Here is a 22436-nt window from a genome sequence, read left to right on the forward strand (position 1 = left end):
TCCAGCTGTGAAAGGAAAAAGATGATACAGAGGTCTTTGTGTCATGTTTCTGTGAGAAGGAAAATATCATATTGTTTCCCAGGCATCAATTTTAGTAGGCAAGAGTCAGTAATGTTCATACACCCTAGAACATTGCTTTTCAACCTGCCGATTACAATCCACTGTGGGAGATGAAATATATTTAGGGGATAGACATCAGCATTAAAAAAAGAAGAAGAAGAAGAAGAAGAAGAAGGGTGCCTGGGTAGCTCAGTCAGTTAAACACTCGACTCTTGATTATGGCTCAGGTCATGATTTCAGGGTCCTGGGACAGGCTCAGCAAGGAGTCTGCTTGAGATTCTCTTTCTCTCTCTCCCTCAGCTCCTCCCTGCCTTCCTCTCTTTCCCTCCTCTCTCTCTCAAAATAAATAAAATCTTTTTAAAAATGAAAGGCAGTAGTATACGATACAATGGAGTAGGATAGGACACATGAGAACAGACAAATAGAATAAAATAGATCACAGAGCACTGCTCACAATAAGAGCAAGAATTATTTTGTGTGTGCACACATGCATGTGATCAGTAACCATTGCTTGATAGCCACTGACCGAGAAGTGGGTCCACACTCAGTGATGACTCTAATCAAGTCTTGACATCCCTTAGAGAGCTTTCTTAAATATTTAGGGCTTAATACTAAAACTCTTGGACCCTAGCCACAATGCAAAGTTCTTGCTCTTTGCTGTTGAGTGAATTCGCACACTGTGAGGTGGCCTTTGAAGAAGAGCTGGGCTTGGTGCCAAAGCGGAGAGTGGGAGCCTCACAGTGGCTGTTCATCTTGATGAGAGGGTAAGGTGCTAGAAGGGAGTGGGCCTATCACACCCAGGCACCAGGATTTCCATGAGAGTCTTCTCTATGTCACATATACCAAAAATCCAGATGATATGAGTATCTATCTGTTCATGAAAAGGGGCCCAGGCCATAAAGAAGTATTTCCCTGTAACTGCCCCTAAAACACCTCTCCACAGTGAACCACAATCTCTCCAGTAGCCAGATGCAGAGCATTTGAGACCAGAGGATAATGGCCAAGTCCTTGTTATTTAGAGCCAGTTTCTAAACACTGGTTATATTTCTGAGTGCTTCAGTGAAGCAGGTAGCATCTTTAAGAAAGGAGCTCATGAGTTTTTTGCTTCCCTTTATATTAACTAATCTCTTCTAGACAGTAAAAATGTGTTCACTATACAATTTGAGCCCCATGTGCCACTTTTCACCAGCCAGGAAATGCACAAATATCAGAGGAAAAAGAACTAATCTCTGTGGATGGTGTCTGGCTCTGGGCGTGGCCAGGCAGTAAGGACCATTCCTAGGCCTGATACTATTAAATTTTCCAGGGATCTTTATCTGTGAACATTTTAAAGTCACACCAATCATGCCATTTGTTGCTTGCTATGTGGACCACAAAGTTAGCAATCGGAGTTGTACAAAGCGTTGTGTATGACAGGGTTGGGGCAGGTGCTATGAGAATGTGGCGGTGTGACACTGACACCAGGCTTGAAGAAGCAGTTACTAGAACATGTGGGCAACATACCCTCCTGGTAGAGCCACCTGGAGTTGAGGGATGAACAACAAACAAGAAAGGATCCTTCAGAATCTAAAACTTGCCAGAAAGGCAAGTAGCCTGTGAACTTGAAGGGAGCAATATTTGCTAAGTGTGGTGCCTAGGATTTACAATTATGTGAAGGATTAAGCATTGCACTTTAGAAGTTTGGAGACTGTTTATTTCATCAGGAACTCCTGGGAGCAGAGGTTGGCAAAGTTCTTCTGTACGGAACGGGACCGGAGAGTAAATACTCTGGGTTTGTGCGCCATATGGCCATCTTTCACAACTCAATTTTTTGGTTGTAGCATGAAAGCAGACATAGCAAATAAGTAAACAAATGGACATGGCTGTGTTCCAATAAAACTTTATTTACAAAATCAGGTGGCGAGCCTGTTTTGGACTGAGAGTTAAAGTTTGCCAACTCCTACCCTAAAGCATTAAATGGCCCTCTGGAATCAAACATAAGACTAAGGACTTTGGCAAACCACACAATTGATTCTTAACAGACCTCTATGCAACTTTATAACTTAACACTATTATACCAACTAAATCTATTAAAAGATAATAACAAATGAGGCCATCTTTTGATCTTCACAAGCACTGATACCACATTTTATTGTTATCCCTATTTTTCAGCTGAAAATTAATCTCAAGCTATTCAGTTACGTTTCCAAGGGCACCCATGCTGTATTAGATAGAATTTATACACAATCATTTGGCTCAATAAAAATCAGGAAATCCAAAATCTAAATTGTTGCCTTGCAGCTAATTTCCTAGATGAAAACGATGAACTTACTATGTTTCTAACTCTTAACGTTGAACAGAAACTTTCAAAATGATAATGGAGACCACTATGGGAAGAGGTAGAGAATTTGAGAAAGACTGAGTTCACTGTAATGCCAACTATAAAGAACTAAGAGTCCTTGTAAGTTTTTCCATTTCCTCACATCACACACACACACACACACACACACACACACACACACACACACTGAGTCCACTCAAGATTCTGGAAATAGAAAAATCTAAAATGTAGGAGGAAGCCACAATGCCAGGCCCAGCACCAGGAGGGAACTAATGCCTTCTAATCTCTCAGAATCTTCTTCACCAGCTTCTCAAAAAAATACTGACCATGGAAGCAGGAACCTCTGTTTATCCTCCACCCAGATTTCAACTGGAAGGCAGTGGAAGCCCAGACCCACCTTGTCATATGAAATGAACATCTGCATGGCTTTCACAACCTTTAACAGGAGACCAAGTTGGGATTCTGTTAAGACTGTGATGTTGTCACTGGATCCCTCTACAGGCCCCCCAGGTGTGGCTGGGAGCACGCCACTCATAAATCGGTTCTCTGTCCCCCATGAAGAGAGATGGCCATCACCGCCAACCACTTTGCTGAAACACTTCATACACTCGCCCCGCATAATGATTTTATGGGACCTGACACACAGTAACGTTCATAATCGGAACCTTAACAGGCAGCAACATGTTGAGAAAACAGCTCTGGTCTTTACTTTGCATCCCCTGAGGCATGCTCTCATTACATAACATCTCGTGCACAGACAAGAGAATCCTCCTACTTGTACACTTCAAAGGTTCGTGCATAAATATTCATCCCAATAAATGCTGTCCCCATTTGTTTCCACCTTTGGTGATGGGTAATAAGGTATTGGTCAACCACTATAATGGCCTTTATACAGAACTGTATACTTTTTATTAGTGATGTGACAATTTTTTTAATAATAAATTTATTTTTTATTGGTGTTCAATTTGCCAACATACAGAATAACACCCAGTGCTCATCCCGTCAAGTGCCCCACTCAGTGCCCGCCACCCAGTCACCCCCATCCCCCGCCCTCCTACCCTTACACCACCCCTAGTTCGTTTCCCAGAGTTAGGAGTCTTCCATGTTCTGTCTCCCTTTCTGATATTTCCTACTCATTTTTTCTCCTTTCCCCTTTATTCCCTTTCACTATTTTTTTATATTCCCCAAATGAATGAGACCATATAATGTTTGTCCTTCTCCGACTGACTTACTTCACTCAGCATAATACCCTCCAGTTCCATCCATGTCGAAGCAAATGGTGGGTATTTGTCGTTTCTAATGGCTGAGGAATATTCCATTGTATACATAGACCACAATGTGATGTTACAATTCTTGTGTATCATCGAATAAAGATTTTGAAAATTCTTCAAAGCGACCATCTATTAAGCACCACTTGCCTCACTAACTCCCCTTCAAAATGATACTCTGGCCAGTGAATTTCATTCAGTCAACCCACAAACTCCAGTGTCTGCCATTAAAACAGGCTAATTATACACCAAGGGGACCAGTACAAAGGAACTCGGATCCTTCTCATCTTATCCCTGATTTTTGTTCCTATTCATGCCTCCTCCCACCCCAAAATTTTCTGAATTCTAAAAGGGAAAAAAAACTTTTAAAGGGGGAGAAATAAGAAGCAGTAAAGAAAAAAGTGTTTTTGATCATTTCAGAAGTAGGGAAAAAAAACCAGGAAGCCTCTAACTATGGCCTGAAATGCCACCTCAGTGCCACGCTTCAGTGTCAACACTGTGGGTGGAAGGAAGTTCCTAAGATATTATCCCTGCCTCTCCCTAGTAGTCCACGCTTTGTGATGGCTGGAGATACTTGGAAAGAGCTTTGGGGGAGAGGGCACGGCTGCAGGAGGCTTTCTGGGAGAGATGCTCAACCTCCTTCTGGCAGAAGGAGAGAAGCCAGTGAGGTCGACTGAGCTGGAGGGAAGGGCTCAGGTGCAGACAGTCACTGTCCTTGTGGCTCCAGCCTCTCTCTCTGGACGGCCCAGAGGACCAGCCTTATCCCTGTCTTTGCTCCTCTGGGGAACATTCGAAGACCACAGGGCTTGTCCCTACCAAACATGATCCTGGAACTTTTATCTCTTTGCTGGTGTTCCAGGGAGCATCACTCATGGCAACATAACCCAGCTCAGGCAGGAAAACATCATTTCTTAAATTCTCAAAGAATAAAGGAGGAAATCTGGGTTTGCTTTGGAGCAAACCCAGACTCCATCTTCACTCATGAAACATGAATAAAAGAGCACATTTGCTTAGTCTGAAACTTAGGTTTAATTCCACCCCATGTAGATCTCTAAGCATTTTTCAGACAAATGGGAGACTTACTACCTCTTTTTTAGGAAAAACTTCCAGAATAGTTTTACTTCATCCCTGTTGAGGAATCAATGTTATTTTATTTATCGGGGCACCTGGGTGGCTCAGTGATTAAGCATCATGATCCCAGAGTCCTGGGATTGAGTCCCAGACTGGGCTCCCTATGGTGAGCCTGTTTCTCCCTTTGCCTATGTCTCTGCCACTCTCTGTGTCTCTCGTGAATAAATAAAATCTTTTGAAAAATGTTATTTATCAGTATAAATATAAGCATTGAAAACCCTATCAGACTTTGGATCAAAATCTTCCAGCTACAACTGTGATTAAATGCAAGGTTTCCTGCTGTTACTATTTCTGTTCTCATCGCAGATGTTGGGGCCTCACAAATACAAATAGTCCTTTTCCTTCCTCTCCTCTGTCTCATGCCTTATAGGGGGCCGCATGAGATGACCACTGGCTACAGTGGCCACACTCAGTTCATCTTTACTGAGTGCAAAAGTACCAGCAGAGATGTCCAGACTATAAATTACTAAAGAAGACAAAATTTAGAGCACAGAGATATTCTAAAGCTCAGCTGTACCCAGCTTTGGATTTTTTTTTTTTTTGAAAACTTTTGATTCTGAATAAGTTTATCAAGTACTCAAAACACCTAACATTCCTAAAACCAACATCAAGCTCAAGTCTTATCCCATTGTTGCTGAAATTGCCAAGTATCACTGATAATAATGAAAATATCATCAATGGGGAGTGTCTAACACCTAGCAGACTTTTGGGGGGAATTTTTATCAAGTATTATTGTTTCTAGCTTTTGTTTTGGATCTGGGAGCTGATAAGCAACTAGTCATCGGGACAGGTTTAGATCATTTGCTGTTAAAAAAAAAAAAGGGTAGGGGACACCTGGTTGACTCAGTGGTTGAGCTCTGCCTTCAGCTCAGGGTGTGATCTTGGAGTCCCAGGATCAAGTCCCGCATCAGGCTCCCCTCAGAAAGCCTGCTTCTCCCTCTGCGTATGCCAGCCTCTCTGTGTCTCTCATGAATAAATAAATAAAACCTTTTAAAAAAAAAAGGTAGAAAAGACTGGCTGGTAAATTTCCATTCATTTATTCACACCTTTACTCAGTACTATTGTTACACCCAGGGGATGGGAAGTCCAGATGCAAGCGTTAAGTATATTCAGTGTATAAGTTATTATCCCTCAGAAGCTTGGATTTATTCAGCAGTTGGTAGGCATTTTTCACATATGGTAAAGGACAAAGCTGATTTTCTTTTATCTGATATGTTGGCCAATGTGATAGAAATTGCCATCCACTGTCATTCTAATCTTAAAATCACTCTACAACCCTGATGAGAGGAGAGAATGGATAGGGGAGTTTATGATGCCTTCAGGGAAGCACAGGAGACAGGATTTCACCAAGCAAGGCATTGTCCGACTGCCAGAAGCCCAGATGCTGGAGGTAAAGCTGTTATTTTGAAGGCAGATGAATGCTCACACAGACAGCCCTTGGGGTTGTTGATCCTTTTTAGAGTGTCTGAGAATACTCTAGAATAACCCAGCACGTATAAGAATACCACTTACCTCCTCCCACTGCAGTGCTGCCACCTGCTCTTCTGGGCTCAGGTTCTTCCTGCCTCCTCCCCTCCTGAGTCCTCACTCCTCCCACCTCATCTCTTCCAGGATCCAGGGAAAGTTCCCCAGAATTCCCACTGGCTCAACCCTTGAGGGAGAGGCTGGCGACAATCGCCGCAGTAGTGACAGCAATGCACAGAAGTCCCTCCCCTCTCCCAGGCTGCACTACAAAGAAAATCATGGAAGGGACACCCAGGAGGCACACCTGTCCAGCTCGGGAAGGCACACGGCATCCCCCTGCTCAGCAGGAAGCCTAGAGCAGTGCCTTGGCATCTGTTATTCATCCTACCATTTTATCATGAGCACGTCAACCACACCAACCCCAGAAAGAAAACATTCTAAGGACTCTCCTTCCACATTCCCATCTAAACTGTATGTGCCTGGATGTAGGGCAAGTGATCAGCTGAGAGCCAAGAGTCGGAGCCAGAAGAATAGAACATAGGGAGGGGTTAAATATGAGGGTAAGCCAGAGCCAAGAGAGGCCAAGCACCAGGTGCAAAACTTTGACAATCCTGTCCTCTGCCCAGGACTGACCAAATGCCTGGGCTTTAGCAATTCTCATGACAGTCATTATCTAGAGTTCAAATGGTGTCCTGAAAGATGAAGTGACTCAAGTTCCAGATCTCATGATAAGCTTGCAACACATGAATGGTTTTTGCCAATAACAGATGGCAATGGGCAACTTTGAAGAAAAGCTGACAATCCACTACACAGCAGAGACCATATAGTCTGAACCAAACAGCAGGGTATGTCTTCTGTGAAGTGCACTTTGGATGACAGACCATAGAAGGGTGTGGTGTACTGGAAATTCCAGCTCCTTGTACCCACGTGACCTTTGGCAAGCTCTATCTGTCCTATTTGTTTGTTTGAAAAATAGGGAGAATTTTAGGAAATGTATAGTTGGGAGGATTCTAGGTAACATATGCAAAGTACTTAGTATATAGTAGTCACTTAATAAATGCAGTTATTATTGTAATAACTGATTGAGGCAGCCCTGGGAAAATCCAGGATGTATGAGAACTGTACGTATACGAGTCTTTTATTTACATATTACCTATTACTCAAGGTCCACCTCAAAATCTTCCCATTTTCACTGTCTTTCATATTATCACAAGCCCATATTGATTTTTTTCCTTCTCAATAATATGCTTTCATCATATATTTTGATGAATATATGATGATGAATATATGATGAATATGCTTTCATCATATATTTTACTGGATTCTCTCCACTTTTTATATATAACTTTATATTGTCACTTCTAAGTCACTCCTACAAGACCTTTTCCTGAGCAAGAAAACAAGCCATGCTGCCTAAAATCCCAAAGATGTAATACACTGTAAAAAACCTGGTAAGCACTTGAGAAATATATGCTAAGTTAATTGTGGTCCAAGTGGGATTTTGGGTTGGCCATGACTATAAATATCCTTCATACGCAGGTGGACATTTCCTAAATTATCTTTTGGAAAAAGTCTTTTCGTATTTGCGTTTCACCATGATCTGTATGGAAAATGAAAATCCTATTTATGTCACAAAATTTCAGTCGCTTTGCCTTTGTTGTTAAATATAGCCATGGCCCTGTGACGGTGGAGCATAAAGATGCAGAATCTGTGTGCTGAAATAAGGAGACTTCCCTGTTCATGGTAAATACAGTCAGCCACCATCACGATTTATAGAACCACTTCTATTCTCTATTTCCATTTATCTGTGTTGGGGACACTCAGTCTCCATCTTACTGGATGCCCTGACCCACGGATTAACTGCCAGATGGGGAAGGGCAAGAACCGCAGGCAGCACGGCATAATAAGCTATCTGAAGGTCACTAGTCCTTTATAGAAACAACATCTCATGCATCCCCTCACCACACACACACACACACACACACACACCCCTACCTATGGCTACAGGAAAAGTCATATACATTGTCAAGGCTAGACTTAGGGTGTAAGTATATCCCTTTGCCTCATCCCTTCCCATTCAAATGCCCAATGCTCCTCTGAATCTCCCTTTTGTTTTGACTCCTTCACCACTAACAAAAGCTGTTCTTAGCACAGAAGCAGTGATATTTGTCATTTCTTTTAAATCTCAATCGGTTTATTAGCATCACTTTTCCGGAGAAACTTGTACTTGGACATCCAATTTTGGAGAAAAGGGTTGGTCCCTCCTTAAAGGATTCCAACATCAGAAGTAGGTGGAAGGGCAGCCGGTTTAGCGCCGCCTGGAGCCCTGGAGCCCGGGGCGTGATCCTGGGGACCCGGGATCCAGTCGCGCGTCGGACTCCCTGCATGGAGCCTGCTTCTCCCTCCTCCTGTGTCTCTGCCTCTCTCTCTCTCTCTGTCTATCATAAATAAATAAATAAATCTTTAAAAAAAAAAAAGTGACACGGGCAGGGGGAGAAGCGGGCTCCATGCAGGGAGCCCGACGTGGGGCTTGATCCCGGGTCCCCAGGATCACGCCGTGGGCCAAAGGCAGGTGCTAAACCGCTGGGCCACCCAGGGTTCCCAAAGATGAAGGATCTGAACCAGTGCATGCGGGCAGAAAAATGTGAGACTCCACAAAGGAAAGGTCCGACTGACGCTTGAAAGTCATCTTTATTTATCCAAGCAGTACACAGGCTGGGTTTCAGGAACGAGGCTGAGGTGGGCGCTGAACACTCCGTGTGGCGATCATCTTCTCCCAAGCTCCACAGTTGAGCATCATGGAGCGCGATATCGCTGTGCACCCTGACATGGTTCAGCCTGCGGTCATCACGTTCCGGGCTGACCCAGAGAGGAGATCGTGGGCATCAGAAGGAAGCCGCCGGGGAGGGAGGGCGACCTGGGTTCAAAGTCCGCGGGGCCTGGGCCAGCACCCCCCAGGGGCTCAGCACACGTTGGTCGGATGGAAGAATGGATGTTGTGGACGTGGTTACACGGAGAAGCAACAGGAAGCGCTCTGACACGTCCATCCTAGAGAAGCTGTAAGATTAACTTACACAATTAACTGAATGGATACGTTTTCCTCAAATTTACCAGGAGGGCAGAAGTTGGAGGTATTTGAGTGTGGCTTCCCAAGTGTCCCCACATTGGGAGTGGCTGGTCTGGTGTCCGGGGTCGGGGGCGGGGAGCTCTGCTATTGGAGTGGGGACAGAGGGCCCTAAGTTACATTGGGGCTGATGGAGCTCTCTCAGGCTCAGCTCCCCTTGTGGAGGTGGGGCGTCCCCGCTGGATCCTTTGGTCTCCCAGTCTGCTCTCCCCGGGGTGATGCCCCACAGGTGAAGAGAAGCTCCAGCAAATGAGGAGTTTTTTTACTAAGCTCTTCCTTCCTTCCTTCCTTCCTTCCTTCCTTCCTTCCTTCCTTCCTTCCTTCCTTCCTTCCTTCTTTCCTTCCTTCCTTCCCCCTCCTTCCTTCCTTCTTTCTGTCCCTTCTTCCTTCCTCCCTTCCTTTCTCTTGCCTTCCGTCCACATCTCCCTCCCTCCCTTGCTTTCTTAGAACTGAGCTATTTACTCCAATCCCACTGCTGCAGCCCTGTGGCAGAGCCACTTGCCCGGACTAGAGTTGTAGAAGGGGGTGAGAAGGCCACGTCTCACAGTAGAAAGGTAGAAAGGCAAGAGCTATGGGAAGTGGGCTCTTGTGGTAAGTCTGGTATTTTCTAGGAAAAGTATACCTACCAGTTCTTAAAGGAGTCATGGGTATTCTTGGCTCTTTTGCCTGTCCTTGCAAAGTATCATCAGCTTCTCACGTTTCCTAAAATTATGTGTTAGAATTTTGATTGAGATTCCGCTGAATCTATATATTGGTTTAAGAGGATTTTTATATATGTATATATAATCTGTTTATTTGATGCTATCATCTGGAAAGGATATGGATGTATACTTTCCTTCTAGGCTTTGGTGCCTGCCATTTTCTGGGATTCAGAGGTTCAAGGGTCAGAGCTTCAATGACAACATAATGGGGGGGGCCCCCTTCTTTTTTTCAGGAGGCATTTCTCAAAGGCAGAAAGTCCCTAGTCCATTTCCACAAATCCCAGGGTGCAGAACAATAGAGTCTTGGAGGAACCAGACCAAAGAACCTTGAATCCTTCTATGTCTCTAATAGGGGTCTTGTGCTCTGTGTGTGAGTTCTTAGAGGTCACCCGTTCTTGCATTCACTTTCATCCAGGGCAGATCAATAGGACTCACCCGTGTAGAGATCAGATGACATGATTTCCACTCACTCTTCTCTACCTTGTGTCCCTCGTCTTGCTGTTTGCTCTGTGGCCACAGACCAAATTCCATGGAGAAACCAGTTATAAAGGTAGAATTCATTCAGGCCGGCTAATTAGGAAAGAGAGGAAAGAAACTGGTTTTCTGGTAAAGATGATCTTGCTAAAGTTATCTCTGGCCTATGAAGGCGATTTACAAGGAGGAAGGTAACATACAGAGAATAGTACGGTAACCATGTTGTGGGTGAAAACGCCATCATAGACAAGGCTTACCCTCCAAGCTAAATGTTGATTGGCATTGTCTTGAGTTCCCAACATTCACCAAGTCAAGCTCCTGGGGATCGATTGTTCTGGCAATTCTGGATGATAGCAGAACCGTCCCACTCACAGGGAAATCATCTCTCCAGGATAGGATTTGTGAATCACGGAGGTCTGGTTGGAGTTGGCTGGAAATGTTGGGGAGGATAAGACTCTCAAGTCTCTGAATGGCTGGAAGGGGGAGTAGGAGCAATGAAGGAATTGGAATAACGGGGAACAGGAGCGAGAAAAAAAGAGCGGGGGCTGGACGTTTTGGAAGGAATAGAGCCAGATTTGGGTGGGGAAACCTGTAGGTTAGGACGGCAGGGAGGGACAGCACTATGAATAGGAGGGAAAGAGATAGGTTTCTGAGTTGAGAGAGGTGGCTGAAGCTGGCTGAATCTGGTGTTCTGTGGACGAAAAGAGTTACGCATAAGAGGAAACAGGATTGAACAATGACAGGAGAAAGGAATAGTGTAGATAGAGGAAGCCCAGGGTTGAGAGGAGGAAGGAATGGAGTGGGTAGGTGGAGCCTGGGGTCCAGAGGAAGAAGTAATAGAGTGCGTAGGTGGAGCCTGGGGTTGGGAGGAGGTAGGAATGGAGTGGGTAGGTGGAGCCTGGGGTCGAGAGGAAGAAGTAATAGACTGGGTAGGTGGAGCCCGGGGTCGAGAGGAAGAAGTAATAGACTGGGTAGGTGGAGCCCGGGGTCGGGAGGAGGAAGTAATAGAGTGGGTAGGTGTAGCCTGGGGTCGGGAGGAAGAAGTAATAGAGTGGGTAGGTGGAGCTCGGGGTCGGGAGGAGGAAGGAATAGACTGGGTAGGTGGAGCTCGGGGTCTAGAGGAAGAAGTAATAGAGTGGGTAGGTGTAGCCTGGGGTCGAGAGGAAGAAGTAATGGAGTGGGTAGGTGGAGCTCGGGGTCGGGAGGAGGAAGGAATAGACTGGGTAGGTGGAGCCTGGGGTCGGGAGGAGGAAGGAATAGATTGGGTAGGTGGAGCCCGGGGTCGGGAGGAAGAAGTAATTGAGTGGGTAGGTGGAGCTCGGGGTCTAGAGGAAGAAGTAATAGAGTGGGTAGGTGGAGCCCGGGGTCGGGAGGAGGAAGGAATAGACTGGGTAGGTGGAGCCTGGGGTCGGGAGGAAGAAGTAATAGAGTGGGTAGGTGGAGCCCGGGGTCTAGAGGAGGCAGGAATAGAGTGCGTAGGTGGAGCCTGGGGTCGAGAAGAAGAAATCCGAGGCAGCTTTTTTGTCATTTCTCCAAACAGCTTTGGCTAGTTACTCATCTTGACCAAATGAGTAACTGGACAAAGGTCAGACTTACCCCATTATTTATGTCACACGCCAGCCCTCGCATCATCCCCTGCCTCAATGCCCATTATGACATATGCGTGCCCCTCCCTCTGGGCCCCTCAGCAGGCTCACCAGCCAGGGACATGGCCCCGGGTGGGAGGTTGGAGAGTGATCCCAGGAAATAGCAGACAGAAGAAATGCCATAGGAGTCCCTAGGCCTTGGGAGAACATGTAGTTTTGCCCCTCACTTGGCAAAGATTGATCAAAGGGCTGTGCTGCACTCAGGGGCTGGGCACCGAGAGGATGCATGGGAAGCAGGTGTGGTCAAAGTGGGAAGCGCATGCCTCCAGCTAGTTAACTTACGCCCTTCTCCAAAGCCCTCGTACATCACTTAGGTCACTCCATGAATATCAGTGATATTATTAAGAAGTCCAGGTGAATACCTGGAAAACTTCCTGTTTCCTTAGACGGTTTCTTGATTTCCTGTTTCTTGAATCTCCTGGCTTTAACTGTAACCTGGATTTTCCATGAAAATACTGCTTCCTTTGCATATGTCTTAGATAGGGACCCTTCCTCCCAAACTCTACAGTTCTTCGAGGTGGGGATGTAGAGTATTTTCCTTGTTTCTTCTGACACCTTCAAGCTATTATTCCTCTTCCTCATTAGGAAATCACTTGTTCCATAGAAACATGCTACTCACCATTTCCCTGGCACTCCAGATCTAGGTACCTGTTTTTTTCTATGAAAAACTTGTGCTTATCTAAGAGTCTTAGTCTTGAGTCCATCATCTTTTTTTATTAAAAAATATTTATTTATTAGAGAGAGTAAGCCAGAGAGAGAGAGAGGAAGAGAGAGAGAGTGTGAGAGAGAGAACAAGCTGGGGAGGGGCAGAGGGAGAAGTAGAAGGAGATTTCCCACTCAGTGTGGAGTCTGACATCGGACTTGATCCCAGGACCCCAGGGTCATGATCTGGAGCAGAGGCAGATGCTCAACGCACTGAGCAACCCTGGCACCCCTTGAGTCCATCATCTTGAGTGACGTCAGTGTCCATCTAGATGATCTCGTTGAATCTACAGTGTCCATGTAGATTCAATGCTTTGGCTTCTCCTTTGATTTCTTTATCAATAATATCCACCCATCCATTCTACCTCAGCTGCTTATGGCCATATCTGGTGTTTTCCAGTACCCAAGAATTATCCCACTTCTGAAACCATGTACTCATACATTGCATTTTCTGACTACTACTTCCTGAGCTTACAATGTAATCACTGAATTGTTCTTACTTCATGGGGCCTACAACCACTGACTCTTCCTTTCTTCTTATGGATTCTGATTCCTGTTATCTTGATTTCTCTCCTCTCCTACTTCAGAATCTAGGATTCCTAATTTCAATGATTTTCTTACCATAGTCTGTGCTCTCTTGCCAGATCTTTTTATTCTTTCTTGGGCAGAAAATCCCCAGAATGACAGATTCCAACAATTTGACATTCTGATGTTGACGAATGCTGCTGAAAAAAAAATGTCATACAATGAGGAAGATACAAAATAATACCCATGATTATCAATACCTGTAAGACTGTTCATGGTGAGAATTTTTATTAGAGTTAGAGAAATATGCGAGGCAACCTTGATGCACGTCAATAAGGACTTAGGCAAATTGTGGTGCGGCCATGAGAAAATGCTCCGCATCACTTGCCATCAGGGAACTACGAATCAAAAGCACAATGAGATCCCACCTCACACCAGTGAGAATGGGGAAAAATAACAAGGCAGGAAACCACAAATGTTGGAGAGGATGCGGAGAAAGGGGAACCCTCCTGCACTGTTGGTGGGAATGTGAACTGGTGCAGCCACTCTGGAAAAGTGTGCGGAGGTTCCTCAAAGAGTTAAAATTAGATCTGCCCTACGACCCAGCAATTGCACTGCTCGGGATTTACCACAAAGATACAGATGCAATGAAACGCCGGGACACCTGCACCCCGATGTTTATAGCAGCAATGTCCACAATAGCCAAAGTGTGGAAGGAGCCTCGGTGTCCATCGAAAGATGAATGGATAAAGATGTGGTGTATGTACACAACGGAATATTCCTCAGCCATTAGAAACAACAAATACCCACCATTTGCTTCGCCGTGGGTGGAACTGGAGGGTATTGTGCTGAGTGAAATAAGTCAATCGGAGAAGGACAAACATTATATGGTCTCATTTGTTTGGGGAATATAAAAAATAGTGAAAGGGAATAAAGGGGAAAGGAGTAAAATGAGTGGGAAATATCAGAAAGGGAGACAGAACATGAGAGACTCATAACTCTGGGAAACGAACTGGGGGGGGATGAAAGGGGAGGTGGGGGTGACTGGGTGACGAGCACTGAGGGGGGCGCTTGATGGGATGAGCACTGGGTGTCGTTCTATATGTTGGCAAATTGAACACCAATAAAAATAATTTATATAAAAAAATCAAAATAAAACTGATTAAGTCTATGCACAAGCTGTTTCAGCCCTGTATACGTACTCAGCAGAAATGTGTACACACATGTGTCAAATTAACTGCGTATTCTGTTTCTCTCATGCTTTGTACCCTATATTTTTAGTGCCAAATCTTGGAGATCCAAAGAGTCCAGTCTCTCAAATTCAAGTATATGCAAACAAAAGCTTGACTTTCAAGGCTATTGTATAGAAAATCCATTGAGGAACCTCAGCACTGTTCGATAGCATACTCTTTCTTCATGAAGGCAGTGTACACAGAAAGCCTAGAAAGTGGATATTAGACATCAAGGGGACATATAACCCTCAAATATTATCTCCAATTATCATCTGATACACTTAAAACTTATAAAGTAAGCCAACTGAAAATATACAATAAGGAATTATTCATACAAATCCTGCTATATCCTGTAAATGAATACTGGACTGTTCTTCAGAATTATTCAATGTATATTAAGTACACAAATCAAGTTTAACATGACATGTGTAATACGATCCATTTTAAAATAGAAATTTAAATACATGTGTATATATATATATGTGTGTATATATACATAGGAAAATCCTGAAGGATATTGGCATAATCTTAACAAAGATTAGAGTTAAGGGAAGAATTAATGAATTTTTTCTTTATGATTACCTATAATTTCTAATGTTTATACCACTGAGTAAATTTTTGTAAATGTAATGTCTACATCTTCAATGGATTTAAGAGGGGAGATCCTATTCCATTATTACTGTTAAAATTTGCTCCCAATTTTTTTCAGAGCACAGTTTCTCACTTTAAAAATATCCAAAGTGAGGTCCAGAGAGTCCAGTTGGGTAATTTAATTATACATCAGTGAAAATTTTTTATCTGAACCAGTTAAATCTTTATCTGAACCAGTTAATAGGTAGCGGATGTACAGTATATTCACATTCCACTGTCTCTTAACCACTCTCCATTGTAAGTGCTATGGAGTCTTAAGAATGAAAAATAAGGCCAAGAGTATAGTGATTGGGCCAAATGGGTAATAGAGTAATGTAGAGCAGAAGGAGATGCTAAAGTTGGTGAGCAAAGTTTGAGGATATAGAAGATTTACATTGTCTCCAAAAACTCTCCCCAAAGTTATTTATTAACTACAAAGGTATAAAGAAGTAACTACAATGGAGAAACCTAGTAACCATCACATTCTCCAAGTGACCAAGGTAAACGTAACCAGCAATAAAACATATCAACATCCTGAACACCCAGACGTGGTGCACAGACAAGGATACAACATCAATTCTTCTGATTTTCTTACCAAAAATACATTATCTGACTCCAACTAGAATACATTGGACAGATCCAAACTAATGGACATTCTGTAAAATGATGGATCAACAAAAACTGCCAAGGTCATGAAACAGCAGGAAAATCCAAGGAACATTTACAGAATGGAGGAGACTAAGAAAAAATTGCGAAACCCTGAGTACAGCCCTAGAACAGAAAGAGGAGATTAGTGGGAAAAAATGGGTAAAATTCAAATAAGGTTTGTAGTTTAATTAGTAAGACTGTGCCAAGGTCAATTTCTTATTCTTGATATCTCTGGTAAGGTAATGGAAGATGTTAACATTAAGGAAAGATGAGTGAGGGATGTAAAGCAACTCTTTGTACTGTGTTAGCAACTTTTCTGTAACACTAGCATTTCTTCAAAACAAAAAGAAAAATGAAATCCTTACAACATGAAAAAAAGAAAAAAAAACTCAAGTATTTTTGAGTCCTAGCTATAAGCCAGATACTGTCCTAGTCATTGTCATGAATGAGGCAGCCAAATGCCCTGCTGATTTATATACTTTTCATAGATACTGTAGACATTGAACAAATAGAACAAATGGAACTATTAAATACAAATTGAGGAGTGCCTGAGTGGCTCAGTCACTTAAACACCTGCCTTCAGTTCAGGTCATGATCCCAGGGCCCTAGAATCAAGCCCCAGGTTGGGCTCCCTGCTCAGCGGGGAGTCTGCTTCTCCCTTTCCCTCTGCCTGAAGCTCCCCGTGCTGTGCTCTCTCTCCGAGTGCCAAATAAATAACTTTAAATAAATAAGTAAATAAATACAAATTGAAAGAAATTTAAGGAATAGAAACTTAATAAATATTTATGATGCCTAAATGAAATAGCCCATAAACTATTTTACCGGTAGGATACAAGATGAGATTTACAAATTAAATACTGTACATCCAGCAGTCCCTCTGCTCCCTCCCGCCGCCAAGTCTGCCACCTAGTGATAGGAAGGGAACTGCAGCAACACATCTAAGGTCCTTAAGCAAGTGTCAGTTGGCTCAGTCTACAGAGGAGCTAGGGCAGAAGCAGAGTTAGAACCCAGGCCTCTAAATTGCCAATGTAACCCTCCCCCCAACTTTCACAAATGTACCAAGTAGCATTATAACAATGGCACAGAGGACAAGACATAGACTCTGAAGTCAATTGGCTTGGCCTCGATTCTTGGCTCTGTCACCGACAGTGGAACCCTTAGGCAAGTACCTGACATTCTCTAAGTCTCAGTCAAAGTGAACAAGTGTCATCACATATAGTTGTGGGGATCAAATTGGTAAAATATTTTAAATGGTGCCTGGCATATAGTAATATCTCAATAAATATTAGTTCTCATCATTGTTGTCATCATGGTCTCCCACAAGCACACACTATGTTTTATATACATCTCATGTTATTGTGTCACCCACCAGGAGGAGCCCAAGACACACTAATATTGTACCTTAGTGTCAGAGAGGTACCTTAGTGTAAAAGCTGAATAAAATTTAGCTGTAATTGGAAAATCTGGTTACATTAAATAACACTATGAAACTTTGTTTTAGAGATCCCAGAAGACTCTTTACCATTTTTAACAATTTTACTTAATTTGAATAGTGTCCTAACAAACTGGCAGCCAGTAAACTGTTCAGCTCTATTATCAACACCTTGTACTCAATTAGGTTGGACTTTCCCTCCTTCTTTCCCTCCCACTTTGCAATGGGTCAGCTGACTTCAGTGGTCAGGAGTCTCCTAAACTGTGGCTTAGATGTTCTGGGGAACCCAGCTCAACACAAGGTGTATCTTGGGGTGCCTGGGTGGCTCAGTGGTTGAGCATCTGCCTTCAGCTCAGGGCATGATCCCAGGATCCTGGGATCAAATCCCACATTAGGCTCCTTCAGGCAGCCTGCTTCTCCCTCTGCCTGTGTCTCTGTCTATCTCTATGTCCCTCATAAATAAATAAATAAAATCTTAAAAAAAAAAAACAAAAAAAAAAAAAACAAGGTGTATCTTAAACCATCTCATGTGGGAGTATACAGGCTCTTTTATCTTCACCTTCTTTACCAGAAGAGACTTTGTATGCAGAAATAAAACATTTTTTCCACATTGTTGCTTGAGGTCACCTTAATTTAAGTATAGAACAATCCTATTAGAATTGTCAGATGTGCTCTGCTGTGGGCCAAGTTCACTGCATTAGCCCCCATTCAGCATATATCACTCAGATCAATGAATGTTCTTCACTTTCCAAATCAAGAACAGAGTAAACACAAGAACATTGAAGTATTTAAGGAATTAATTCCTTAATTGATTCAACTGACATTTATTGAGCAAATATTATGCTCTAGGCATTATTGACATTGAGACAACAACAAAAAAGATTTTTTAAAAAGCAGCCCTTATAAAGTGCATATACTAGTGGAGAAAGAATGTCAATAAACAAATAAATAAATAAAATATAAACAAGAGTGATAAATGCTAATGAGAAAAGCAAAAGAGAGAAGAGGGATTGTGAGTGTGTAATGAGGTTGCAAGTCTGAAGGCTGATATCTGTAAGTGAAGACTAGGAGAATGCCCAGGGTCCCAGAAGGACCTGTGGCCCTCACAGGAATCTGGGTGGTATAGGCATGTATGAAAAAGTGATGAGGGAGCCCGCTGGAGCCTCTTTGCATGAGGACCCAAAGAGCACCCTGAAAAGAATTCATATTCAGGAGGACAGTTGGGGTATCCCTGACTCAAGGACCAGGTTTAGAGATAAAGGGCAATTGTGCAAGCATCCCTCCTGTATGCACAGGTCATGTTCCTCCCACACTAGAGCCTGAGTCCCAGGGCAAAAAACGTCTGATGGGAGAGTCCAAATAGCCTCTGCATCATCCTTCAACAAGACTGGGGGAGCAACACAATTCTGTTTGGGAATAGTGGCATGGGACATGGCAGATAGTGAGTTTTCCAGCCCCAGCTTCCACTATGAGCACTGCATTGCCTCCTCACACCAAATCCTTGGGCCCACTGGACAGGAGCAGAGGTCCAGGAACCCAAGGATACTTAATCCATTGCAGTTCTGGACACAGCACCAACAGAGGACGGCACTTTTGTGGATCTACTGGCAACATCACAGGTGGCTTCTATGGTCCCGGAGAGGGAAGCAGATTCCATACTGAGCCAACCACAAGGAAGGGAATAGTGGGGGAATCCCAGAGAGCATTTGGAGCATTATGGAAGTAAGAGGTGGAACTTGAGGATCCACAATAACCAGTGAGATCAAGTGCAGAAAGAGTGTGTTAGTCTGATGTATGCTCTACAAGACCTTACAAAGATTTAATTAACAGAAAGCAATATTTAAAAAAAATTGTAGACCACATGTAGAACCTGGAATCCTGCCAAATCCCAGTCTGGTGAATGTCAGCCAACAGCCTTATTGCCTCTTAACACACAGTCTTTTCCCACATTGATACTTGGGGAATTCTTGATGGCTGGGGGATTCTTGGCACAGACATATCAGAGCTATTGTGGGTGACTCTGACTCATGTCCACATTACTGGACAATTCCATCACCCAATTAAGCATCTTAATGACACCTTCGCTGTTACACCTAAATTGTCAAAGATGCTATCTACATAAAACCAAAATAAACCATGAGCAGTCATTGTGTCTGCACCTCTAAACTCTGCTAGTTCTGCCAAAATGATTATTAACTTGGAAAAGATTCCTTTGTGATGTATTTTATGTAGCTTATAATCTGTCTTTCCCATTATAAAGATGGCCTTGTGGAAGCCCAAGAGATGCTTCCAGAATGCAAAACTGAGCAAGTCATTTTCCTCAGAAGAAAGTCCTCATTCCCTGAAATGGCTATAGGGCTCTTGGAGCCCCCCACTCATCACTCCATCCTCATCACTTGTCCTCATAACAGTCTTCTCACAGTTACCTAACACCCAGGTGTCATTACTGCTCTGAAGTCTGTCTTCTCTGTTTATGAAGACAAGTACTGTGGCTTTTTTGATATTAGATAGATAGATAGATGATAGATAGATAGATAGATAGATAGATAGATAGATAGATAGATATGGCTTAACATGGGGCCTAGAACTTAGTAGGTGCTCAAGAAATATTTCTTCAAGAAATGAGCCAGGGTATCAATGAATAATGAAATGACAAGAATCTTCTAAAGCCATTCACTCTTGGACAGCAAATCTGGTGTTGGCTGGAGGTATACATGACTATTTGGGTCATGACTGACATGGTTTGACTATACATGGGTCTGGTTGAGGGTGGCTCAGTTTCTCATTGAGCTCTGCTTTCTCTGCCGCCACAAAGAAGAAACAAGTGCCACCAATGGAAAGAAATAAAAGGAGAAGCTTATCTCAGAAGATGACAAATAAGGAGTAAACCCCTGCAGAATGATCCTACAGCAAGAAGAAGGATGGTGCCCTCAGGAAGAGAATCAAAGGAACATGGGACACTAAAGCAAAGATTGAGAGCTGGTCGAGCATCAGTGTTATTGTTACCAGAAGAACTGGAGCCTCCTACCAGCAGCTCTTTCTCTGTTGCCATAGGTAACTAATGGCTACTCAATAGGATAACCTCAGACCATGACTTAATATCCAGTAATTTTAAGGTAGGAAAGCCATATACTAATCATCCAAACCAGGACACTTTAGAGCATGAAATAGGAAACTATTGATTGTTACACAAGGGTAGTAGAGGTAAGCCAGGTGTGAGCCAGTCCTACCAGGATTATAGTCACGCCATTAATCCAGGACTTCAAGGACAGCACAAGGAAGAGCAAGAATCCTCAATGCAGAAATCTGAGTGGGGATTCCCCCACCCAAGATGGTCTCCACTAAATCTTCATGCCTGCCATTCCATTATGCTCCTGAAAATTTCTGAGAAAAAAAATGACAGATTTAGAAGTAAAGGGGAAAAAGCTATACTTACCAGTAAATACACAAATTTCTTTCTGTACCACTATCCAGGTGGTGATTTTTTTCACTTGGTCTTTTAATTTTGAACTATTTCACATGGAGGAGGCCACTCGGATCAGAGAAACCCAAGAAAAGTTTGATGTTCTATGCTCCACTGATGCACCATGACTCTGATTGTTTTGATGCTATTTACTGGCCGTGGGGTAATACCTGGCTTCCCGGGGCATTAAGGTGTGGATATGAACTTGGTTAGGAAAGCAGCAGTTTTGTCTGAGTCACTGTCACACTGTATATACCAAACACTCATCCGGAGGCTCAGTTTCTTAAAATAAGAAGGGGAAAAAGACCACTGACAAACTCAGAAAGCTTTAAAGCACGAAAGGGAATAAAACTGACAGAAATAAAACAAAATACTCTTAGAAAACATCTAAGAAAAAAGTAGGCTTTTTGTTTTGTTTTGTTTTTGAAATTTAGGTAAAGGAAATCTTCCTCCCCACTTCCTTTTTTTTTTTTTTTAAGATTTTATTTATTTATTCATGAGAGACACAGAGACAGAGGCAGGCAAAGACACAGGCAGGGGGAGAAGCAGGTTCCATGCATGGAGCCTGATGTGGGACTCGATCTCAGGACCGTGGGATCACGCCCTGAGCCAAAGGCAGATGCTTAACCGCTGAGCCACCCAAGCGTTCCCCCACTTCCTTTTTTTTTTTTAATTAATTTTTAATTTTTTTTTATTTTTTTTATTTACGATAGTCACAGAGAGAGAGAGAGAGACACACACAAGCAGAGGGAGAAGCAGGCTCCATGCACCGGGAGCCCGACGTGGGATTCGATCCCGGGTTTCCAGGATCGCGCCCTGGGCCAAAGGCAGGCGCCAAACCGCTGTGCCACCCACGGATCCCCCGCCACTTCCTTTTTTTAAAAAATTATTCGTCTTTAAGTTTTTGGGGAGTGGTTTTAAGTTTATAGAAAAATTGAGCAAAAAGACTTCCCATGTACCTCCTTTGCTGCCCCTCCCAATTTCCCCACTATTAACATATGGCATTGGTGTCATACATTTGTTAAAACTGATGAGCCAATACTACTATTATTATTATTAGTTAAATTGGTAATTACTTAAATACATTGTTATTAACTAAAATCCATAGTTTACATTGGGGTTCACTCTTTGTGCTGTGCATCCTATGAGATTAGAAAAACATATAGGGACATGTCTCCTCCAGTATGGTATCATATTGAATAGTTTCATGGCTCTAAGTGATGGACACTTGGGTTGTTTTCCTGTCTTGGCTATTGTGAATAATGCTGCAATGAACATCGGAGTGCAGCTATCTCTTGCATATACTGATTTCATTTTCACTAGATATGTACCCAGAAATGGGATTGCTGAATCATACAGTAGTCCTATTTTTAACTTTCTGAGGAATCTCTCTATTGTGGCCAGTAATGGTTAAACCAATTTACCCTCCCACCAACAGTGCATGAGGGTTCCTTTTTATTTATATCCTTGCCAACACTTGTTCTCTCTTTCCTTTTGTCCTTTTGGACATCACCATCCTAACAATGTGAGGTGATACCTCATTGTGGTTTTGATTTGCATTTCCCTGATGATTAGTGATGTCAAGCATCTCCTCATATACCTGTTGGCCACGTGGA

At 43.1% G+C, this 22436-nt stretch overlaps 2 protein-coding genes across 16 annotated transcripts in view; both read right to left on the reverse strand.

Annotated features, from left to right (window-relative positions):
- SERPINB7 (serpin family B member 7) overlaps nucleotides 1-6459 on the reverse strand; it is a 56583-nt gene extending 50124 nt beyond the window's left edge. For both annotated transcript variants that reach the window (XM_025422076.3, XM_035709778.2), the window contains exon 1: nucleotides 6292-6459. The gene's annotated coding sequence lies outside the window, so the exon portion shown is untranslated. The remainder of the gene's footprint in view (nucleotides 1-6291) is intronic.
- Nucleotides 6460-8915: 2456 nt separating this feature from the next.
- Nucleotides 8916-22436, reverse strand: part of SERPINB11 (serpin family B member 11) — a 92235-nt gene continuing 78714 nt past the window's right edge. For 12 of the 14 annotated variants that reach the window (XR_007411870.1, XR_007411871.1, XR_007411866.1 and 9 more), the window contains 5 exons: nucleotides 13512-13612; nucleotides 10800-10972; nucleotides 10504-10638; nucleotides 9994-10069; nucleotides 8916-9300 (listed from right to left, as the gene is read on the reverse strand). The gene's annotated coding sequence lies outside the window, so the exon portion shown is untranslated. Of the gene's footprint in view, nucleotides 9301-9993; nucleotides 10070-10503; nucleotides 10639-10799; nucleotides 10973-12138; nucleotides 12156-13511; nucleotides 13613-22436 lie in introns of those variants that run through there. The other 2 variants (XR_003126078.3, XR_007411862.1) reach the window with 2 other exon arrangements.

This window comes from Canis lupus, chromosome 1, assembly GCF_003254725.2.
Source record: "Canis lupus dingo isolate Sandy chromosome 1, ASM325472v2, whole genome shotgun sequence".
Lineage (NCBI taxonomy): Eukaryota > Metazoa > Chordata > Mammalia > Carnivora > Canidae > Canis > Canis lupus.